We start from the raw sequence: 13067 nt of genomic DNA on the forward strand, positions 1-13067 counted from the left end.
GACCTGGATGTTGCATATGCTGCAATGCTATACACGTATGTTGCAAACTTCTGTTCTAAATGTTTCATCTGTTTTTAGACATAAGTTGCAACTGTGTTTATCTGGATATTGCATATGTTTCACACATATGTTGCAAGTGTTTCATTTAGATGTTGCATATGCTTGCAATGGCTTTAAAGTGTTTTTCAGGTGTTTCAGACATATGTTGCAAGGGTTTCATCTATTTTTAGACGTATGTTTGCAAGTGTTTCCTTTGGAATGTTGCAAAGTAGATCGGGTGTTGCACGTGTTGCAATACGCGTGAGAAGCGGAGGGGGCGCAAGTGATCCCCGCGCATGGTCTGGCGGCGCAGGTGACGTCTGGACGGCGTGGGCACCACATGGGCGAGGGTAGGGGCGTGCTGGCGCAAGCGCGGGCGTAGAGTGTAGGTGCGCGCACTGGGGAAACGGAGTGCATCAGTAGGCATCCGATTGCGAGTGTCTGTCCGGACGCTATGAAAGGTTGTAATATGGCTAGAGGGGGTGAATAGCCTGAAAGGATCAAGATGCCCAAGAGGGGGGGTGAATTGGGCTAATTCTAAATTTTCTTGTAATAATCAAATCATATGGATAGCCCAATTAACCCCTTGTGCCTAGAAAAGTGTTTCTATCAAATTAACACACAAAAGACTTGCAACCTATGTTCCAAACTTACTCTAGCATGGCAATTCTATAAACGTAAAGACAAGTATTGAATTGCTCAAAGTAAATATTTAAAATAAATGCTCAAAGTAAATGGAGAGAGGAACGCGACGATGTTTTGCCGAGGTATCGAAGAGTCGTCACTCCCCACTAGTCCTCGTTGGAGCACCCGTGCAAGGGTGTAGCTCCCCCTTGATCCGCGCAAGGATCAAGTGCTCTCTACGGGTTGATTCTTCGACACTCCGTCGCGGCGAATCACTCAAAACCGCTCACAACTTAAGTTGGATCATCCACAAGCTCCGTCGGGTGAACACCAAGTTCCCAATTACCACCAAGCCATCTAGGTGATGGCGATCACCAAGAGTAACAAGCATAAACTCTCACTTGACCACGCGAAGCCTAATGAGAAGATGGATGCACACTTGTCTACTCTTGATTCACTAATGAGGTTTCACTCTTCGATTCTCAAATCACAAACACCTCACTAGGACCTTGCTCTTCTTGGCACTCACAAACGTGTTTCTCAGCTGTTGAAATGAGCAAAAGTAACTCCACACATGAGTGGAGCTTCTATTTATAAGGCAGCCTAAAAAACGAACCGTTATGAGCTTCTACGGGGTGACCGGACGCTCCGATCATGTTGATTGGACGCTCCGGTCAGTTCAACCCGCAAACCATTAGTAATGAGTTGACTGGACACTGGCAGGGTCCGGTCAGCACTGACCGAACGCGTCCGGTCGCATAAAACCCTTACTAGAACCTTACTGGACTCGACCGGACGCTGAACCCTCAGGGTCCGGTCAGTATTGACCGGACGCATCCGGTCACACTTTTTCAAGTCTGGACCCTTACTAGAGTCGACCGGACGCTGGCCCTCAACGTTCGGTCACATTGACCTTCCAGCGTCCGGTCACATCAAACTTGTTCTTCTCGGTCAAATGAACTGACCGGACCCTGCGGCCAGCGTCCGATCGCACCGAAGCCAGCGTCCGGTCAGTATTTGACCCTCCATTCACTTCCAACTCTCGATCAATTATGAATGAAGTTTGCTCCATGGGATCAAAGGGCTTCGTAGGAGCTACCTAGAGCTAGTTTTAACAAGTGTGCACCACACCTAACTCATTAGACTTAACTAGGTCAAGCTACCCAGTCCATACCCCCCTTAATAGTACGGCCAAAGGAAAAACAAGGTCCTAAACTACTCTAAGTGTCTCTCCAACTCCAATTAACACTTAGAACTAGTCATCCTTAACCTTGTCGTCCATCCTTTGAAAACCGAAATGATTTCCATCGTAGGGGCATGAACAACTTTGATTGCCCGATTGATCTCCATTACCATGACCTAACTTAATTGCATCTGCAAAACACACGTTAGTCATAGTAATCTTGTATTAGTCATTAATCATCGAAACCCAACTAGGGGCCTAGATAGCTTTCAATCTCCCTCTTTTTGGTGATTGATGACAATACCACCTCGAGTATGTGAAAGAGTGAGGTTTTTGACGGGCTTGGTTCATATAAGCTTTTGTCGATAAGAACAAAAATGTTAGTCAAGCTTATATGACCCAAGCCAACACAATGTACTCAAAGGATGTGAATTAAGCATGAGTACGATTAACAAAGCTCATTTGCATCAGAGTATAAACGCGGAAGCAAAGGCAAATGAGCATAACACAAGTGATATGACATTTAAATAATGCAAAGTAGAAAGCACACTTGTCATATATCACAATCACATAGATAACACTATAGATAGAATAATATGCGTGAAAGTAAATACATGAATGCAAAAGGAATAGTGTATCACACAAATAAAACTCTAAATGTATATAATAAGCTAATACTATATAACAAGCTCCCCCTAAATGTAGCTCCCCCTAAGTCTACATACTCAAACCCTCTCCCCCTTTGGCGACAAACACCAAAACCTAGGGGTCGGTCGGCGGGGCTGCAGCAGACAAGCCGGGCGTAGAAGAACGTGGGGCAAGCTAGAATTGGGCACCATCATCATCTAACCCTGAGCTCTGAACTGACTGGCCCTCTGTGGCAGGAAGTGTCGCTGAAGCGGTCTAGGTCTGAGCTGGGACTGGTGCTGCCTGTGAAGCTGCTAGTATATCTGTCGTAGGATCTGACGAGGTGACAGACGAGGGGAGCCTCTAAGTAGTCACTGCGACTGGAGCTGCTGTGGACGGACCGGCAGTATGCATATGAGGTGGTGTAGGCATGCCGGTTAGCTCGCTGAAGGATGCTCCAAGACTCCTAGAGACTAATGTGTCAGGCACGAATAGCGAGGAAGACTGCTCTAGTGTGAAGCCTGTCTGAAGTGGAGTGAACTGTAGGGCTACCATGGGTGAGGCTAACCACTGGGACACCTATACAAGAGGTGAAGCAAACTGAGCTGGAGGTTGTCCCTGACTCTGGAGCCCACTAGGCTGTACTACTGGAGTCGTTGAAGTGGTAGCCGACTGAGCAAGCTAGGGCAAAGGCTGTGGCTATGGGGCCCTAAGAGCTGTCACCACATGTTGCATGAAACCCATAAGCTGCTGCTGCAAGAATATCTGCTGCTGATGCATCTGCTACTGCTATTGCTGCATGGCCTGCTGCTGCCTCTGGAACTCATCCTGTCGAGCCTGAAACTAGGCAAAAGAAGTAGCTGTCTCCTGTGCCTATCTATCCTATGTCTGCTGCATCCGCTCAAGAATAGCAATGAGAGCGGGGTCTAGTCTGCGGAGTAGGTGGAGCAGAACTAGGAACTACCGGCCTCTGCATCATGTCTGCAGTGGAGGCATCTGAGGAATAGGCTGGTAGTCATCGTCAGAGCTGTCACTATACTCACTCACCTCCTGCTTGTGCCTCTAGCTCCTCCTCCTTAGTGGCTGCAATCCCTCTAATAATCTCATCCTGCTGAGCTGCGGACTCTAGGCATGTCGGGACAATGGCTAGGCTGTCTGGGTGCCTGAGGAGTGCTATGTCTGATCCTCTATGACAAGTTGTAAGTTGGGAACTCTATGGTGGCACCTGTATACTCATCCATCATACCTAGGGGCTTATCAAGCACCACTCTGTGGATGAGAAATGTGATCCAGTGAGCATAGGGAAGCTGCCTATGACCCTTGAATCCCTCAGCTATTATATCCTCCATCTCTAAAAGAAGGAGGTCCTAGATATCAAATACTGTCTGCTGCATCAGGGCATTGAGAAGCCAGATCTATAAGCGAGTCAGGCCTTCCCTGTATCCCAACCTAGGAAGCAGTGTCCTCCTGATAATGGCCTCTAGCACTCTCGCTGTAGGAGTCAAGTCACTAGGGTTCTTGCTCGACCCCTCACCAAAGGGCTTCTTGAAGCAATGTTGCACTAAATCTGTAGGGGGCACCAACCCTCCATGAGGATGCCTGGGAGGCTCCCACTGTCCATAACAAACCTCATGCATCTTGACAGGCTGATCCTATAGCCTCAGTATCTCTCTGGCCCTTCCACTCGTCACTCTATAGTCTCTGCCTCTGAAAGCAAAGTGAATAAATCTGTGATGTGGATCGATGAAGAGTGAAGCATAAAACTGATGAACCCAAGATGGTACATATATTCCTGTCCGTCCAATCAAATCTGTCAACCTTGGCAAATATGATAAGTAAGGCCGAATGTGCTCTCCGGCTGCTGCCACAATAGACTCTATGCGATAGACTCTCTGAGATCTGAACACTGCCCCACTAGTTGAGATAAGCATTGTAGAAATCTTCCTACAGTGGCATGTAGAAACCCTCAGCTAGCTCTCTTATCCCTCCTCAGGAGGAAACCAAACCTCAAACTCTACAAATCACAGCTAGTTGAACCTATCTGGCCAGTGGCGGCCCTCAAGTCGAGATGCACCACTAGAGGTGGACCCTATGGTCTAGGTGGTGGACGTGATCCCCTCCGCTGTGTCGGTGGCCTCAGCGAGACTAGTACATGGGTTTGTCCAGAGCAGTGAAGCTGGGGTGCCGACTCTATCCCCTCGGCCTCCTAGGTCTGCTGTACCTGCTCGCCCTCCTGAGTCTGCTGAACTGGCTCCTACTCAGCTGACTGACCCTCCTCAATGGCAACCCATCATCCTGTAAGCGTGGCAGTCCCAGCTGGACTACCATGACGACACTCAACCTCCTCAAGCGCATCTCTCACTGCTGGTGAAACTGGCTGATCTGTAATGACAACTCCGCTGCAGGGCACCGCCTCTCTCGGCATGCTCTGCGGCCTCTGCAATAGCTGCTGCTCTCACTGTCTCTGCGTCGGGGTACTTGCGCTTCTTGGATGTCACCTGCTTGGTGGACTTGCCCTTCGATCCTGCTGGCTGGTGAGGCGGGGGCCTCTGATCATCATCACCTGGGCCACCACCAACGTTCTTGGTGCGAGCCATCTGAACTGACAAGATGATGAACTGACGCTGATGAAGATCAACAGACAAACTGACACTCTCGAGGCTTGGCCTCGATCCTTACTCATGAGCTTAGCTCCGAGTTGACTGCCACCTGCCACAAGAACCACAACTGGCACCGACTCGCTGCACGATAGAATAGATGGATATACTGAATAAATACAATATATCTACTAGATGCGAAAACCTAGGAAGCAAGCAATGTAGGTATGAAATTGAGACGACTGAGCAAGCTACCTGACGAACAGCGATCTAGGAAAAGGAAAGACATTCACGTGGGGGAACCTCGGAACCGGCTCGAGTTAGGTCGAAAACCCTAAATGCGATTTGGAATCAGAACAATGCAGTTGATCTAGGTTCACAGGCAAATCGAATTTAGAGCATTGATCTGGTCTTACCAAGATGAAGGAGGTAGGGCTAGGGCACACTACGCTTGATGACCAGCAGGATGACTGGAGGCGCATGGTGAGGCTTAGCAGTGGGCTCGGCTTAGGCGGCACGGTGGCAAGAGGGCCAGGCGAGCGCGGGCAAGGGAGGCATGGTGGCGTGTGTGGTCGGTGCAAGGAGCTCGGCTACAGGCTAGGCTATGGCGGCGTGGCGTGCTAGACGGCGGCGTTGGCGCGGGTGAGTAGCGGCGGCGACCTAGCGGCGGCAAGGGCTAGGGCTAGGTCACGGGGAAACAAATTGAAGGCAGCGGTTATATGAGGGTCCCAAACGCGACAGAGAAGGAAACGGAGAAAAGAGTCCTGAAGCCGCGCGAGATCCACTGACCGGACGCTCCAGTGGTAGCGACCGAATGCTACCACCCAGCGTCCGATCGATTCTAGAGAGGTCCAATTCCTCTGGAATCGGGACCGGACGTGTTCGGTGGTCCATGACCGGATGCGTCCGGTGGTCCATGACCGGACGCAGGCAGGGTCCGGTCAGTACAACTTGTTCTTCCTTTGATCGACCGGATGCTGGATCCCCTCCTGACCGGACGCACAGACGCAGCGTCCAGTCACTCCTTCACCAGCAGTTCACCTCCTGTGAACTGACCGGACGCTGGACAGCAGCGTCCGATGCAGCGTCCGGTGCACTTTTTCCAGCAAAACTTCAAACTTCCTTCGCGCTGCCTGTTCCCAATCAAGTCCCAACTTGAATAAGATTCAAATAAACACCAATTGGGACTGATGTGAGTGACCTCTCTCAAACCCTCATATTTTTCAAAATATTTTGCCTTAGGCTATAATTCTTTTTTAAGAAAATAGGCAACAAGAGGGCAAATAGAACAAAACGACAAAACAATATTCATGCATATGCAATACTTGTAAGTAAATCTAGTTGCTTGTCAAGTTTGATCCAAGGTTAAGCTTCTTCACACGCTTTGCGGCGGTTATCTTAACCATGTTAGACAAGCCCTATATGCATTGCCACAAATTAAGCATGTTGTATATTACAATGAATGCAAGGGACAACACAAGCTCAATTTTTAGTGAAGTTACTAAAATCAAGTATATTGAGCTCATTCCGCAATCTATAAAAAGTAGCCTCATCTAGCGGTTTAGTGAAGATATCCGCTAATTGATCTTCGGATCTTACACCTTCTAGTGATATATCATTTTAGCCACATGATCTCTTAGAAAGTGATGGCGGATATCTATATGCTTGGTGCGAGAGTGTTGAACCAGATTATTTGCAAGTTTTACCGCACTTTCATTGTCGCACAAAAGAGGTACCTTTTCTAGAACTACACCATAGTCTAGCAAAGTTTGTTTCATGTATAAAATTTGTGCACAACATGCACCCACGACAATGTATTCTGCTTCGGCGGTAGATAAAGCCACACTATTTTGTTTCTTGGAGGACCAAGATACAAGTGATCTACCAAGCAAATAGCACCCTCCTAGATGTGCTTTTTCTATCAACTTTGCATCCGGCAGTAATCCGAATCAGAATAGCCAATTAATTCAAATAAAGCTCCTTTGGGATACCAAAGGCCTAATGCTTGGTGTGTGCTTAAGATACCTAAGGATTCTTTTTACGACAATTAAATATGTTTCCTTAGGACTAGCTTGAAATCTAGCACACATACACACACTAAACATGATGTCGGGCCTAGATGCGGTTAAATATAACAAGCTACCAATCATAGAACGATAGAGAGTTTGATCAACTAGGTTATCTCCCTTATCTAGGTTGAGATGTCTATTAGTAGGCATTGGGGGTCTTGATTGGCTTACATTCATCCATCTTGAATCTCTTAAGAAGATCTTTAGTGTATTTCTCTTGAGAGATGAAGATGCCTTCTTTCATTTGCTTGACTTGAAAACCAAGAAAGAATGTAAGCTCACCAATCATGGACATCTCGAACTCCTTTGACATCAATTCACCAAATTCTTTGCATGAGTCTTCATTTGATGATCTAAAGATAATATCATCAACATATACTTGACAAATGAAGATATGCCCATCAAGCTTCTTGGTGAATAGTGTAGTGTCGACCTTCCCAATGGTGAAGCCCTTCTCAATAAGGAAGTTCCGAAGACGCTCATACCAAGCTCTTAGGGGCTTGCTTAAGCCCATATAGTGCCTTGGACAACCTATAAACATGATTAGGATATCTAGGGTCTTCAAACCCGGGAGGTTGATCAACATAGACTAGTTCATTAATAAAGCCATTTAAAAATGCACTTTTCACATCCTTTTGATATAGTTTCATTTCATGATGTGATGCATATGCAAGTAGGATACGAATGGCTTCTAATCTTGTAACTGGTGCAAAGGTCTCTCCAAAATCCAAGCCTTCAACTTGAGAGAACCCCTTTGCAACTAGTCTTGCCTTGTTCCTCACAACAACACCTTGATCATCTTGCTTGTTGCAGAATACCCACTTTGTTCCAATGACTCTTACACCTTTTGGTCGCTCTTCAAGAGTCCAAACTTCATTGCGAGTGAAGTTGTTCAACTCTTCATGCATGGCATTGATCCAATCTGGATCTTTAAGAGCTTCTTCTACCTTGGTAGCCTCATAGCAAGAGACAAAAGAGTAATGAGCAATAAATGAAGTAAGTTTTTGAGATCGAGTCATTACACCCTTTGATGGACTCCCTATGATGAGATCTTGTGGATGATCTTGTAGGAGAGGTGTATTTCTTCTATTGATCACTTGAGGAGGAGGTTGTGGAGCATCAACATCTTGTGCTTGTACCACCATTTGCTTATGGGAGATATGAGTATCTTTATTTTCTACTCTCCCTATCTTTTTCACCATCTTGTGGTACACTTGATGAAGAAGGTTGGTTAATAACTTGTACATCATCTTTTGGTTTGATGTCTCCCACCAGAATATTCTTCATAGCCTCTCTCAATGGTTCATCACCTACATCATCAAGATTCTCATGTGCTCCTTGGGAGCCGTTAGATTCATCAAATTCCACATCATATGTTTCTTCAACCTAAGCCAGTGGCATGATTAAATACTCTATATGCTTTGGACTTCAATGAGTGACCAACAAGAAAACCTATATCACAACGTCTTTCAAACTTCCCTAGGTGTTGCCACTTCTTGTAGATGTAGCATTTGCAACCAAACACTCTAAAGATTGAGACGTCTGGCTTCTTCCCATTGAGCAACTCATAAGGTGTCTTGCCAATGAACTTTTGAAGGAATAGGCGATTGGATGCATAATATGCGGTGTTGATTGCTTCCACCCATAGAGCTTCAGGGGTATTGTACTCATCTAGCATTGTCCTTGAAAGAGTGATCAAAGTCCAGTTCTTCCTCTCAACTACACCATTTTGTTGAGGAGTATAAGTTGCGGAGACTTCATGTTTGATTCCAACTTCATCACAATAAACTTCTATGTTTGTGTTGTCAAACTCTTTGCCATTGTTACTTCTTATCTTCTTGAGCTTCACTTCAAATTCATTTTGAGCTCTCTTGGCGAACTTCTTAAAGCAAGATGCAACTTTGGATTTGTCATGAAGGAAGAACACCCATGTATACCTTGAATAGTCATCCACAATCACAAGACAATAGAGATTTCCTCCCAAACTCTTGTATGTTGTTGGTCCAAATAAATCCATGTGTAGGAGTTCTAGCACTCTTGTGGTTGACATAAAAGCTTTGGTTGGATAAGTGTTTGCAACTTGCTTGCTGGCTTGACATGCACTACAAAGCTTGTCCTTCTCAAACTTCACATTCTTCAACCCTCTCACCAAATCATTCTTCATAATCTTCTTGAGTGAGCTCATCCCAACATGAGCAAGTCTTCTATGCCATAGCCACCCAAGTGTTGTTTTGGTGAATAGGCAAGTCTTCAAGTTTGCATCTTCGGAGGTGAAGTCAACTAGATATAAGTTATTGTATCTAAATCCATTGAATATCACTTGATTGTCATCTACCTTGGATATAACAACCTCCTTCTCGGTGAATAAGCATTGAAAGCCAAGATCACACAATTGCCCAATGGATAGCAAGTTGAAGCTCAATGAAGCAACATAGAGCACATTTGAGATGTAATGATCATTTGATATTGCCACTTTGCCCAATCCTTTAACCTTACCCTTTGAGTTATCTCTAAATGTTATTTTCTCTTGTCCATCTACCTCTTCATCTAGTGAGGTGAACATACGAGGATCACCGGCCATGTGTTGAGTGCAACCACTATCAATAACCCAATGACTTCCATCCAGTCTTGTAGTTCACCTACACATAAGAGATTCAAGCTTTAAGGATCCAAACTTGTTGAGGGCCCTTCACCTTCTCAACAAGTGACTTAGCCACCCAAATCTTCTTAGGCCTACTCTTGTTGGGGGTCCTAAGAACATGACTTTCATCTTTCCACTAGAATCTTTTCTAAGCATATAGTGAGCATTGAAAGCAAAGGGTCTAGCATGCTTGGGCAAGGGTTGTGGTGGTGGAGTTTGACACTCATGAGCAAAGTGGCCTTCTTGTCCACACTCAAAACATCTCTTTGGCTTTGATTGTTGGTGTTGAGCTTGGGCCTTCATCTTCTCTACACTTGCCATATATCCAATGCCACTTCTATCCATCTTCATGACGGTATTCATGAGTAGCTCACTTTGGAGATGCTTGCCTCTAGCAAACTTGCTCAATCCCACCTTGAGATGCTCTTTCTCCATCTTGAGCTTCTTGTTCTCTTCCTTGAGAATATCATTGTTCTTCTCTTCCTTGAGTTTCTTGTTTTCTTCTTTGAGCTTCTCATTCTCAAGGATCAACTCTTTGTCATGATCAAGAGTTTCTAGCACAATGGTGTTGTGACTTTTCATCTCTTCAAGATCTTTCATGAGCTTCTTATTGTCACTCTTGAGCTTGACATACTCATCATAGTCATTGCACTCAACCACTTGCTTGCCTTTGCTACTAGACCCATGCTCAATGCTTTCATCAATTAAATCATCACATGAAGTAGCTATATCAATCTTGATAACATGGTTAGTAGCATTATGTGGCTCATTTGGTAAAAATTCTTGAGCAATAATAAGAGTATCATGATTAATCTTAAGAGTAGTGTATTTATCTTTTAGCTTGTTGTGGCTAGTGATGAGTTCATTGTGCACCCACTCAAGTTTATCATGTTTATCTTTAAGCTCTTTCTTTGAGGATTTGAGCTCCTTGAGTTTGGATGATATAGCATCATTAGTTTCTCGAAGCTCAACATTAGCCTTTTCCAATGTATCACACTTAGCTAAGAGTGAATTATTTTTAGCATCAAGCTTTTCATTTGTAGCTCTACTCTTTCTAATGATCTTAGTGTATTTTCTTAATATTTTGACAAGATCATCATATGTAGGTGAGTCATCATCATTGCTATCGCTATCATCATCACTAGCATGTTCATCATCACTACTATCATCACTCTTAGTTACCTTGCATTCACCCTTGGCCATAAGGCATAGGTGTGTAGAGGATGATGGCAATGATGGCGGTGAAGATGCAAGATCAATAGCAATGGCGGCCACCTTTTCATCGTCACTATCATCATCGGATGATCCACTTGATGAATCAATGTCCGTGAGCCAATCACCGACAATGTAGGCCTTCTTCTTCTTGTAGAAGTCCCTCTTTTTGCCATCTCTCTTCTTGTATGGCTTGTTCTTTTTCTTCTCATCTTCATCTTCATTGCTTGAGTCATCTTTCTTGCCCTTGTTCTTGTTCTTGAACTTGTCTTTCTTGGGCTTTGTACATTGATGAGCTAGATGGCCAAGTTCGCCATAATTGTAACAATCCATCTCGAAGATTGGCTTTCTTCTTGAGCTAGTGAAGAACTTCTTCTTCTTACCGTCAAACTTGATGCCACTCTTGTTTAGCCTTTTTAGCATCTTGGCGGTCTTCTTCACCATGAGAGCAAGGCTTTCTTCATCATCTTCATCACTTGAGCTCTCATACTCAAGTCTTGCTTTGCCCTTATCTTGGCTAGCTTTGAATGCTAAGTCCTTCTCTTTCTTCTTTGTAGAGGATGAGCCATCTTGTGGGGTGATGTGCATGTACATCTCATGAGCATTGATCTTTCCCAAGATTTGTGTCGGTGTAGCGGTGGAAAGATCACCTTGGTATAGCACTGGTCACAATATGGCCATATTTGTCAATAGCGAGGACACTCAAGATCTTTCTCACAATGTCGGATGGTGACATTTGAGTAAGTCCAAGCCCATTGACTTCCTCTACAAGAACATTCAAAAGTGAATACATCTCATTAGCACATTCTTTGGGAAGCATCTCAAATAAATTTAGCTTTTTAATCACAAAATGATAGTGTTCCTCACGCTCACTCTTGGTTCCCTCATGGAGTGCACAAACGTCCGACCATAGTGCATAGGTGTCTTTGTGGTTCCTTACACGATTGAATACATCTTTGCAAAGGCCTCTAAAGATGGTGTTGCGAGCCTTTGCATTTCATTTTTCATAGTTCACTTCATCGCCTTGAAGTTGTGCGGCATTCTTAGGCGTTGGGAACCCTTGAGAGGTAGTTCTAAGAATTCCAACGTCTAGAGCTTCTAGGTATGCCTCCATGCGAATTTTCCAATATAGAAAATCATCCCCCTCGAAGATAGGAGGAGGTCCATCCCCGTGAGACATCTTACTCTAAGCGGTTAAGATTAAAAATGTGAGCATGAGGCTCTGATACCAATTGAAAGGATCAAGATGCCCAAGAGGGGGGGGGGTGAATTGGGCTAATTCTAAATTTTCTTGCAATAATCAAATCCTATGGATAGCCCAATTAACCCCTTGTGCCTAGAAAAGTGTTTCTATCAAATTAACGCACAAAAGACTTGCAACCTATGTTCCAAACTTACTCTAGCATGGCAATTCTATGAACGTAAAGACAAGTATTAAATTGCTCAAAGTAAATATTTAAAATAAATGCTCAAAGTAAATGGAGAGAGGAACGCGGCGATGTTTTGCTGAGGTATCGGAGAGTCGCCACTCCCCACTAGTCCTCATTGGAGCACCCACGCAAGGGTGTAGCTCCCCCTTGATCCATGCAAGGATCAAGTGCTCTCTACGGGTTGATTCTTCGACACTCTATCACGGCGAATCACCCAAAATCGCTCACAACTTGAGTTGGGTCACCCACAAGCTCCGCCGGGTGAACACCAAGCTCCCAATCACCACCAAGCTGTCTAGGTGATGGCGATCACCAAGAGTAACAAGCACGAACTCTCACTTGACCACGCGAAGCCTAATGAGAAGATGGATGCACACTTGTCTACTCTTGATTCACTAATGAGGTTTCACTCTTGGATTCTCAAATCACAAACACCTCACTAGGACCTTGCTCTTCTTAGCACTCACAAACGTGTTTCTCAGCTGTTGAAATGAGCAAAAGTAACTCCATACACGAGTGGAGCTTTTATTTATAAGGCAGCCTGAAAAATGAACCGTTATGAGCTTCTGCGGGGTGACCGGATGCTCCGATCGTGTTGACCGGACGCTCCGGTCAGTTCAACCCGCGAACCAATAGTAATGAGTT

This window comes from Miscanthus floridulus, chromosome 4 (assembly GCF_019320115.1).
Source record: "Miscanthus floridulus cultivar M001 chromosome 4, ASM1932011v1, whole genome shotgun sequence".
Lineage (NCBI taxonomy): Eukaryota > Viridiplantae > Streptophyta > Magnoliopsida > Poales > Poaceae > Miscanthus > Miscanthus floridulus.